Below are 12,409 nucleotides of genomic sequence, written 5' to 3'. Positions count from 1 at the left end.
GCAGCACTTGACAAACAATGCATTGCTATGGCAACAGCGTGTTACAAAATAAAAAACTTTCGATTACTTTGCATCTTAAACATCTTAAGATGAAACACACCAAGTTTGAAGACAGTCAGATAAATTTTGTAGGAGGGGTTTGTTAAAATATGACCCCTGAAAAAGGCCACAAAAAATGGCAACAAATCCCATCATAAATCAAAATGGCAGACTTCCTGTTTGGTTTAGCACATGGTTCCAAGAGACTTTTTTGTACATCGTGGGCTCTTATGTATGCCTGCAAATTATCATAGCGCTAGGTGAAACGTACAACCGGGAATGCTTCGTTAAAGAGGAATTTTTTAGCTCAAAATGTGATGCCCGGCCCCTGGGGGACTTCCTGTTGCGTTTAGCACATGGCACCAAGAGACATTTTTGTACATCCTGGGCTGTTACATATGTCTACAATTTTTCGTCGCTCTAGCTGCTTCGTACAACTGGGAATGCTTCATTAAGAAGGATTTTTTTCCTTTGCAAAAAGTGCATGCCACGATAACAGCGTGTGACGAAATAAAAAACTTTCAATAACTTTTCATTTTCAACATCTTAAGATGAATCACACCAAGTTTGAAGATGATCGGATAAACTCTGTAGGAGCAGTTTGTTAAAATATGACTCCTATGAAATGGCCAAAAAAAAATGGCAACACATTCCAAAGTAAATCAAAATGGCGGACGTCCTGTTAGGTTTAGCATATGGTTCAAAAAGAGTTTTTTGTACCTCGAGGGCTGTTATATACCTCTACAAATTTTGGTAACTCTAGGTGAAACGTACAGCCGGGTATGCTTTGTTAAAGAGGAGGTTTTTTTAGCTCAAAATGTGATGCCCGGCCCCTGGGGGACTTCCTGTTGGGTTTAGCACAGGGCACCAAGAGACTTTTTTGTACATCTTGGGCTGTTACATATGTCTACAAATTTTCGTAGCTCTAGCTGCTTCGTACAACTGGCAATGCTTCTTTAAGGATACTTTTTTTCCTTTGCAAACAGTGCATGCCATGACAACAGCGTGCGACGAAATACAAAGCTTTCAATAACTTTTCATCTTCAACATCTTAAGATGAATCACACCAAGTTTGAAGATGATCGGATAAACACTGTAGGAGGAGTTCGTTAAAATAAGACCCCAATGAAATGGCCAAAAAAATGGCAACACGTTCCAAAATAAATCAAAATGGTGGACTTCCTGTTAGGTTTAGCATATGGTTCAAAAAGAGTTTTTTGTAGGTCATAGTCTGTTACATATGTGTACCAATTTTCGTAGCTCTAGATTAAATGTACAACCGGCAATGCCTCGTGAAGTAAGAATTTTTAAACTCTAAATTTGATGCGCCGCCGCTGTCATATAGTATATCAAAAACTTTTCATTTTTCACAATGATGTTGTCCCAGGTGTTGAGATGGTACATCCCAAGTTTGAAGTCAATCGGGTTAACCGTGTAGGAGAAGCGGGCAAAAGTATGACCCCTGTAAATATGCAAAACTGGGCCAAAATTGGACATTTAAATACTCATACCTCACTTTCTGTCTATTTTAGGGTACACACTTCAAAGAGGTTTTTGTTCATTGGGATGTGCTACAGGTGCCACACAATTTTCATAGCCGTCGGACAATCGTAGCAGGACAGGGATCCGTTTAACCTATGTAGGGGGCGCTAAGGAGCCATTTTTCTGTTATCATGTATGGCGACTTTAAAATATCAAATTTTTCGCCAGGCCTGATGTGCGTGTAAAGTTTGGTGAGTTTTCGGTCACGTTTAGTGTCTCAAAAATGCGATTGTTTGCGGAGAATAATAATAATAATAATAATAATAATAAGAATTCCTACAAAAACAATAGGGCCTCGCAGCGGCACCGCCGCCGCCGCTGCTCGGGCCCTAATAAGAATTCCTTCAGGAACAATAGGGACCTCGCAGCGGTCGCTGCTCGGGCCCTAATAATAAGAATTCCTTCAGAAACAATAGGGACCTCGCAGCGGTCGCTGCTCGGGCCCTAATAATAATAATAATAATAAGAAGAATTCCTACAAAAACAATAGGGCCTCGCAGCGGCACCGCCGCCGCCGCTGCTCGGGCCCTAATAATAAGAATTCCTTCAGAAACAATAGGGACCTCGCAGCGGTCGCTGCTCGGGCCCTAATAATAATAATAAGAAGAAGAATTCCTACAAAAACAATAGGGCCTCGCAGCGGCACCGCCGCCGCCGCTGCTCGGGCCCTAATAATAATAATAATAATTTTTACAAAAACAATAGGGACCTCGCAGCGGTCGCTGCTCGGGCCCTAATAATAATAATAATCCGATCGAAAAACAATAGGGACCTCGCAGCGGTAGCTGCTCGGGCCCTAATAATAATAATTTTTACAAAAACAATAGGGACCTCGCAGCGGTCGCTGCTCGGGCCCTAATAATAATAATAATAATAATAATAATAATAATAATAATAATTTTTACAAAAACAATAGGGACCTCGCAGCGGTCGCTGCTTGGGCCCTAACTAGAGCTGCGAGCAGCTATACAGGGCCCTCGCAGCCCGGGCCACGTTGGGGTACTTGCACGTTAGGGGTCCTGTCACATTGGAAGCAGAATTTCTTTGAAAATGGCATGATAAACCTTTACATGTGAATTTTCTTTGCCAGGTGTGATGAATGTGTCAAGCTCAATGGGTTTTTGTGAACGTTAAGATCTGCAAAAATCAGCATCCTTTTTTATTTTTAGTCAATACGTTGCCCTGATTGGTATTTTTTGTAAAAATATATGTACGCATCATCACTCGTACTCATTGCACAATATTGCTTTTATTGTCCATAGAGGCTATCAAAATTAAATCAAACTAAATAAAAAAGTATGCATGTTTGGATAGGTCTGATGCCAGTGAACATTTTGAATGGTGGAAACTAAAATAATATTCATAAATGACTTAGTTATCACACTTACAAAGAGTTTACAATTTTTGCAAAAATACCGTGAAGTGGGGTATACTTTTTTTATGCCTCAAGGGTTAGGTGGCGATATATATATAATGGAATGTTGTCATAGAGATACCTTCAAGCCTTGACTCTAAACATATATGTCAAGTGTGGGATTTTTTTTTGAGCATGTACCATGGAGTTATTAAGCATATCCTTCATTCACGATATTGCTTTTAATGTCCATAGAGGCTATCAAAAATAATTAAAAAAGTACATATGTTTGGATAAGTCTGATGCCAGTGAACATTTTGAGTAATGGAAAGTAAAAGAATATTCATAAATGACTTATTATCACACTAAGAATGAGTTTACATTTTTTGTACAAAATACCGTATGTGGGGTATTTTTTTTTTTTAATGCCTCAAGGGCTAGGTGGAGCTGTATTTATAACTGAATGTTGTCATAGAGATACCTTCAGGCCTTGATTATAAGCATACATGTCAAGTTTGGGATTTTTTTGGAGCATGCACCGGGGAGTTATTAAGCATATCCTTTTTCATTGCGAAACATGTTTACAATTTTTGTAAAAATACCGTAAGTGGGGTATTTTTTTTTTCTGCCTCAAGGGCTAGGTGGCGCTGCATATATAACTGAATGTTGTCATAGAGATAGCTTCAGGCCTTGACTATAAACATACATGTCAAGTTTGGGATTTTTTGGAGCATGTACCGGAGAGTTATTAAGCATATAATTTTTCATTGCGAAACACAAATTTTGATGCCCCGCCCTCATCATATAGTATTTAGAAAAGTCAAGATTTTTCTCCCTGTCGTTGGCTCAGGTCTTGACATAGCCCATAGTCTGAAGTCAGTCGGATGAAACGTGTAGGAGAAGTGGGCAAAAGTATGCCCCCTGTAAATGTGCTAAAATCGTAAAAAATGGGACATTCAAAATTTCGTAGCTCACTTCCTGTTCATTTTAGCATATGGGTCCAAGAGACTTTTTTGTAGGTCTTGGGCTCCCTCATACACCTAAAAATTTTCGTAGATCTTGCTTAAACGTACAACCGGGGCTGCTTCATTAAAATTTTCTAGGGGGCGCTATTGAGTCATTTCTGTAAAAATAGCACAATCCAGGATAAAATATCGCTCATTTTGCCAGGCCAGATGTGTGTGCCAAGTTTCATGCGTTTCTGTGCCGGTTTAGGCCCTCAAAATTGGTGTTGTTTTCTTGGCGAACAGCGCTTAGCCATGCCCACAGCGATTCGCGAAAACTCACAAACTTCGTGTTGTGACATCATGAAGACCGAAACCCTCATCTGAGCAAATATGAGGTAGGTGCAGTTAATGTGGTTGGAGAAAAACATTTAAGAAAAATCGTTAAAAAAAAAATTGCCAGACGGTGGCGCTAACAGTAAGATGAAATATAAGTTCGTAGATGTCTTAAGGGCTGGACTTTCATCAAATGTGTGAAATTTTGAGAAGATAGGAAGATAGGATTACCTGGATCAAGTGAAAGCAGCTTTTATTGCCACGAAAAATTACCAGACTTTACGGCACCGTAGAGGCCACGCCCTTTGGCGAAAAGTTACAATATTCGGTGTGGGGCATGATCAACATCTTAAGGCTTGTCTGACCAATTTTCAACTGGATCCCTTCAAAGAGCTTGGCACAGTAGCTAAAAACGTAAAGTATGACATTTATTGTCACCACTAGGTGGCGCTATATATATAACAGAATTGTATCATATAGATGTTTTCAGGCCGTGACTATTAAGTTGCATGAGAAGTTTGAGATTTTTTGGAGCTTGTTCATGGGAGTTATTCAGCATTTTGTCTTTCTGGACAAATTAAATTTTAAAGGCAATATTTGATGCCCCGCCCCCGTCATATAGTATTCCAAAAAGTCAAGATATTTTGCCCAGTTGTTGTCTTGGGTCTTGAGATGACACATGGCAAGTTTGAAGTCAACTGGCTGAAAAATATTTGCAAAGGGGGAAAAAGTATGACTACAGTGAATGGGCCAAAATGGGCCAAAATTGGACATTCAAAAATTCATAGCTCACTTCCTGTACATTTTAGGAAATGGCTTCCACTGACTTTTTTTGTGCGTCTCGGGGTGCTACACGTGCCTGGCAATTTTCGTAGCTCTAGGTCAAACGGGCCGGGATTGGTTTTTATTTTTCTACGCTAGGGGGCGCTATAGAGTCGCATTGTTATGGCAACTACATAATATCAAATTTTTCGCCGGGCCCGAAGAGACTGCAAAGTTTGGTGAGTTTTCGTAAATGTTTAGGCCCTCAAAAATGCGATCGTTTACGAAGAAGAAGAAGAAGAAGAAGAAGAAGAAGAAGAAGAAGAAGAAGAAGAAGAAGAAGAAGAAGAAGAAGAAGAAGAAGAAGAAGAAGAAGAATTCTTACAAAAACAAGAGGGACCTCGCAGCGGTCGCTGCTCGGGCCCTAATAATAATTCTTACAAAAACAAGAGGGACGTCGCAGCGGTCGCTGCTCGGGCCCTAATAATAATTTTTACAAAAACAATAGGGACCTCACAGCGGTCTCTGCTCGGGCCCTAATAATTCTTACAAAAACAAGAGGGACCTCGCAGCGGTCGCTGCTCGGGCCCTAATAATTCTTACAAAAACAAGAGGGACCTCGCAGCGGTCGCTGCTCGGGCCCTAACAATAATAATAATAATAATAATAATTTTTACAAAAACAATAGGGACCTCGCAGCGGTCGCTGCTCGGGCCCTAATAATTCTTACAAAAACAAGAGGGATCTTGCAGCGGTCGCTGCTCGGGCCCTAATAATAATAATAATATTAATTTTTACAAAAACAATAGGGACCTCGCAGCAGTCGCTGCTCGGGCCCTAACAATGATCAGTCAAGGGAGATGCTGACATTTCACATTTATGGACATTATGAATTAAATTTGACGAGATCAACCAATAATTTAGCCGTGAACACTGTCCATTATTGGCAGCGTTAAACCACCTATATTTCTTTGTAAGAATATTTTTCATTCTCCAATAATCAATTAAGCTTCCCTTGGATACAAAATCAACAAAAACGTCGTCATAGTTGTGACATTGGCCTCTTGGAGGAAGCCTATATCCAACCAAAGATCTGGGACTAAATTAAAATCCCCACCCACAATAACTTTATCAGTATTATAAGTGACTTTCCAACATTCCACTTAAATGAAGATAGTATTGTTTGTTTTGAGCCCTTCTGTTGTAGCCATACACCCAAACCAAAATAAAATTAACCCCATCAATTTCAATCACCACCATTAACCAATGACCATTAGTATCTTTTGCCTGGTTGATTACATCCATCCATCCATCCATTTTCTTGACGGCTTATTCCTCACAAGGGTCGCGGGGGGTGCTGGCGCCTATCTCAGCTGGCTCTGGGCAGTAGGCGGGGGACACCCTGGACTGGTTGCCAGCCAATCGCAGGGCACACAGAGACGAACTACCATTGTCTGAAATCTAGTGATGGTAATATTAAATAACAAAAGTGTTTCATGAATTTTTAAGTGAGTTAGAATATGTACTATAAAGTATACTGACGTCGTGCTTGACTGTGTTGTTCACTTAATTTGACAGTCATGCACATTGATGTAAAATTACAACTGTAGACTGAGCATTGAGTGATGAAAGCCACTTCTGTCTGTTTCAGTTTGTTTGGGTTTTTGTTTTATTTTGGTGAGTGTTGGTTGTCTGGTGTTCCTGTCTTTTTTTCCCCCAGTCTCGTTATGGTTAACTTTGTCCACCTGTGTGTGCCTTCCCTCCCCGTTTGTGTGACCTAATTAGTGCCCTCTGCCTGCTGTGTCTCCCAGGTGTGTCCTGTTAGTGTCATTAGTGTTGGTATAAGGGAGTGGTGTTTGTCTCACGCAGGTGTGGGAGCTTTGCATGTTGTTTGAATGTTTTCACGTTAGATGGTGAATGTTTGGGTCACAGTATTGTGTCAGTCTGCCAAGTCACCCACGCCACGTCTTCCAAGTCACCCACGCCACGTCTTCCAAGTCACCCACGCCACGTCTTCCAAGTCACCCACGCCACGTCTTCCAAGTCACCCACGCCACGTCTTCCAAGTCACCCACGCCACGTCAAGCCTTCAAGTCTTCCGTCCACGTCAAGCCTCTGCATCTGTCCATGCAAGTCAGTCCAGGTTCGTCATGCCAGTTCAATCCCCATTTCATCCTGTCAAAGTCTTTCTGGTTGCTGTCATTCCACTTCTCCCTGCCTGGTTATTCCGCCTCTGGGTCCATCCACCACACCCCTACCGTGACAACTTGATCAGGATGCCACAGAGTCAAACATAAGAGCGGGAAACAAAATTTCCTTTCAATTTATTAAGGTTGGTTTACACATAATACATTTTAGCAATTTAATGAGTCCTTGAAAGAACTTTTGTGAATATTTTTGTATCGAGTACAGTATCGGTCATTTTGGACGTGAACATCGTGACGTATCGCGTGCATAAAATACACATTGAATGACATGGCTGCCAGTGACGATAAAGAACTCACAAGGAGTTAAAGGTACACTCAGTATTATACAGTGGCATCTAGTGTTGAAATAATTAATTCATTAAAAAAAAAAATGTTTGTGTTAGTAAGTAAATAGATTTGTTGTATCGCATAAACGTACTTTTCTAAAATATAATGGTAAGTCTAGAAATCACTAATTATTTTACATGGCCGCGCCGCGCCTTCTAGTGTCCACCATGTTTCGCTGCCATCTTTCTGCTACGGGTGCCATCAAAGACAAATTTCAGCAATCCATTTCTTAACGTGTTTTTGGAACGCCTTTGCAGACGCACTTCCGGTTTGTGTGGCGACCGCATGTAAACGAAGAGGAAGAGTTTCCGGTCCCCGAAGAGAGCATTATCAAGCATCACAATTGCTTTGGGAATTTATTTTATTTCAGCGCGACCAAACAAGAGTTTATATTGTAGCCGCATTTGCCAGATGGAGAGAAATGAGGAACAGACTTGGTTTGGGAAATGCCGGTGCCTTCGACTGCTTTCTACTTGACCGGTAAGTAAGAGTACATTTGTGTTTACGTTTTGAGAGCGAGAGAAAAAGTATACACCGTACTAATTAATACGATGTTCGTACCATTGTTTTACGATCACTGTAGCTGTTGATTAGCAACTCCACATCACTCGAACAATTTCGTTATGTAGCTACTTTGCTTTGCTTTGAAAAAAAAAATGATTCAAAATGATTCCTGCTGGCAGGTTATATTCAGAGTAAATGCGCAAGTTATTGTGTAATGTAAAGTAACTGTGATTTCGGAGGTATATTTGCCCATAACTTCAATTGAGAATCTAAAGCATACTGTATTAGTGGAGGATTTGAAAATGATTATTTTTGTTGTGGTTGGTGAAAATAGTGTTCTCGAAATTAATTTTCGGCAGGGAATAACTTTCTGGACTTGAATGCTGGCTGTACTGCAAGCACTGCTAGTCTGAACTCTCTCACTCAAGTGTGTACTGGTCCATTGTGTAATTGGGTGCACAAGAATTTACAGGCTGCTACGTTTTCCACGGAAACTCGACAAGCAAGCAGCCTTTGCATATTCTATGCCGTATGCAGTCAAGTTACTTTAATCTAGCTAATACAATGTTTTGGGGGCTTTGTTGGAAATGTGGTGACATATATTAGTATCATCAATTTATTTTTTTTTATTTTGTTTTTGCTTGTGTCACACTAGATCAACAGCCAAACTTGAGGGGTTCCAGAACCATATTCTGATGTATACAAGCATTCATGCACTGTTTAAATACATCACCGACCTGCAAGAAAAAAAAAACATCAACAGGAGAGTCCGCAGCCAAATTGGAATGCCCCGAATGAGGACACTTCGGATGGAGGACCCCAGAAGGTTTAGTGTTGTACCACCAGTATCTCCACCTACCATATCTGAGCTGCAACAAACTGAAGTCAGCCGAGGTCTTGGTATATCATTTACATATGGACGGTATTACACACTACATTAACTTTTTGTGTGAAGCAATACAGAATGGTCACATGTACAAGCACCACTTGTTTTACACAGGACCTGCTGACCAGGTGTCTGAAGCCATGGAGTGACTCCTCCCTCACTTTCCTCAGCAAGCCTTTGAAGAATATGATATCATCGTTGGTGGGAACATGCCCTCACTCCATAACATGTACTTGTGCAGTCAAGGAGCATGTCAAACTTAATAAAACCAGCAAACATTGAAGTGACTTCATTATTACTGTAGTCTGTTCACACAATCAATGGACAACCCTTCCTTAGTTTTGCCCCAATAATGTAGAGTAGGCGAAAAGTAGCGTTACAGATCATACTATGTGTTCTGGAGAGTTTGAGAAATGTTGCAATGTTAATGGGGGACAATGTCAGCACAAAAAACCCACCATCATGGTATTGAGATAATTAGATATTTTAGCTGTGTACAACACATTCCTGCTCTGTAACACTACTTTTGGCCCAAACCTGTATGTCCATTTTCCATATATTGAAATGCACAGAGTATTGGTAAATTTCTGGAACAAGTGCAATTCATGTAGCTCATTATATTCTAACAGCATTTTTTTTTTTTAAGTTAATATGTTCATTTCATGTAGACATTTTATTTATTCATTTTCATGTACTGTACCTTACATTCATTGGCCAATGAAGAAGTCCTTGTCATTGCAAGCATTTATAATAATTCCCCAGGCTTTTGATGTTTTACATTTCTGGTCATGTAAAATAGTGTTAGGTTAGGTGTCGAATGAACACTGCATGTTGACACCAAAGGAAATAGTATTTTTTAGTTATTCTAAATGTACAAATTGACACACAACAATATACAAGTTATACAAACTACAACAAACCAGTGTCAGACATGGAGTAATTATATGCCAGGTAAAAAACCTTTGTATTGTCCTTGAGGATCTGGGAAAGTGTCACTTATTTGCCACAAGGCCACCAAGGTACTGCAGTCTGGGATCCAGGTACAGGAAATCATGGTGGTGCTGATGTGCCAGCAGTGTGTCAAAAAGTATTTCTTGGTGTCTATCAGCTGGACTTGGATATCTTCATGTTTCTCCAGGGTCATTTCCTGTACGAGTCTCTGCAAGAAGGTAACAATTGTATGTCAGATGAGGTACCAAACAATGAACTGAAAGTCACTGAGCCAATGAAGTACACATTACATGAGCAAGACTATTTGTGAAAGCCATGTAAATTCCTGCACATCGAAGTACAAGGAAGCTGTTGTATCTTCAATCAAAACTAAGTTGCTTAGTGATATTTATTAGGTAAAACTGTTCAACATGGTGTCAACTTCCGCTTACCCGCAGGACTTAAATCGGGAAATATGTCCTGATCAACTCTTCAATCAAAGGGTTAGAAATTCCCCTTTTCCCTCACCGGCGATTTAGAATAAGGCGTTTTTGGCTAAAAATAATTCGAAGATATGGGAGTGGTTAAATGGCTCTTACCCTACACGCGATTAATCTTTCATATCTTCCTCTTAACACCTTATTAATAAAAGTTTTGTACTTTACCCAATCTGTGAAGAAAGATCCAGTCACGGCTAAAAGTCAAAGTCCCTTCGTGGAAAAACCTAAGTCCCACGCTGCCGCGAATCCGTCTTCAGCAACACACTCCATCCAGATCACATCGCAGGGTGACGAAGAGAGAGCGTAGATCCTCGTTGGAGAAGATCCTTTATAACCTCTGGTCCGTGTCACTGGTTTCCTCAGTGTGAGTGTGTCCTTCCGCGTTCTTGGGGGATTTCCAGTCCTTTCACATATCAATGCGCAAGGGGACTTTTGCTCTCGGTACTTTCCACATAGATGAGTTATAAGCGCATAACGGAACTAAACTTGCAGAGGAAACTGGTTGCTAAGCTACGCACACCACGGAGCGCAACCAGTTCCTGTTTTTGTCATTATGACACTTCTATTCTACTCATAATCTCATATGTCAAAGGCCTTGGCTCTTATTCAGCAATCATAAACTTTAGTACATAAAATGTCCTAAACATAATTTAAGCTAGCATGAATAACATGTATATACATGACATGTTAATCCCAATTTCTCTCAGGGAATATTAACAGGTTAATTCTAGTTCTTGTTTCACATCATGCAGGTCATTGTTGAGAGGACAATACATACAGGTAATCTTTTCACTCAATGCAGTTACAGCAATATTATCAGCGATTAAGACAGTATCGCTTGTAAAGAAAATAAAAGAAAAGACAGCAAACTTCATAGTTGGCGTCAATGTGCTGTAATCATTGATCCATAAATCAGGTTAACAATTGTCGAATATAGATTGTGTATATGTGTATTATTACTTAGTTCAGGATACCATTTATTTACACTTAAATTGTATTTGTCATATCTCCTTATATGGGATGTCCGGGCTGGGCTGAGTGCGGCTTGGTTGTACAGGTTTGGCGGCATCTGGTGGTTGCATTAGGGAGCTACACACAGAGGCCATTTGGTTTTGGTTTTCACTCATGTAGACACCAATTGGTCTCGAACTAAGAATGGAGTCTAGTCCATTAATTTATTATCTCATTCTACATGATATGGCGTTACATCTGACCCACTCAATTCAACAATGGTGACAAATCGATATCTGAGTAAAGTGTTTCAAATGTTTTTGTAAGCAGCACTTTTCTGAGTGGTTAGCAGTTACAAGACGGGGGGAATTTACGAGTCTGAGTTGCAGATGTGTAGTTCATTTAACACCATTATTTTGTACGATATACTAAACAAATCAGCAAACGATGTAATCTAAATACCACATATTCCAAGCAAAGGTATGTTTTGAGCCATTCACATGCAGGCTCGAATGGATTATTTTTCCATGCTGACATAATTGTACGTTACCAGACACCGCGTTCCCCTCCGTGTTCTCTTCCTCGTCGTCTCCCTCGCCCCCTCCTCACCCTCTTTGAGATGGTCCAAATGTCTATAAAACATATAACATAACTGTGTGTTCTCTGTTGCATGGTTTAGCTGCACTAACAAATATGAACATAGATATCCATTAGCATTAGCTGACGTACAGTATTTCCTAACAATGCCACAAAAATATTAATTCTGAAATTAAATGACTAAATCACAAATTTAGGGATCTGTACAGTATGTCTTAACAAATGCAATTCACTTACGTCATCACTCGAGGGAATACCAGAAGTCGTTTGCTCTTCTGTTCTGGTGAAATCGGTGGTAAGCTAGTGAAGTATGGACTCTCTGGGACACCGTAGTTCGTGTGGTTAAAATCATTGCATTCTCTTGTTTGACCGATAGATGGGGGTCGTGAGCTACACACTGGGGCTTTAATGCGTCCCATGGCGGACATCAAAGGTGGAATTACGCCTTATAGCAAAGAAGCACTTCTTCAAAAGCAGGACACCCATGTAGAACTCGTCAAACATTTGTATGAACACTGTAGATGAAACCA

The 12,409-nt window shown here is 40.3% G+C and overlaps 1 protein-coding gene across 1 annotated transcript in view; it reads left to right on the top strand.

Moving 5' to 3' along the window:
• Window positions 1-7,968: 7,968 nt before the first annotated feature.
• Window positions 7,969-12,409, top strand: part of LOC144030207 (uncharacterized) — a 53,225-nt gene continuing 48,784 nt past the window's right edge. The window contains exon 1 of the mRNA XM_077536290.1: window positions 7,969-7,991. The gene's annotated coding sequence lies outside the window, so the exon portion shown is untranslated. The remainder of the gene's footprint in view (window positions 7,992-12,409) is intronic.

This window comes from Festucalex cinctus, chromosome 11 (genome assembly GCF_051991245.1).
Source record: "Festucalex cinctus isolate MCC-2025b chromosome 11, RoL_Fcin_1.0, whole genome shotgun sequence".
NCBI lineage: Eukaryota > Metazoa > Chordata > Actinopteri > Syngnathiformes > Syngnathidae > Festucalex > Festucalex cinctus.
This window is presented reverse-complemented; position numbering and strand designations above follow the sequence as displayed.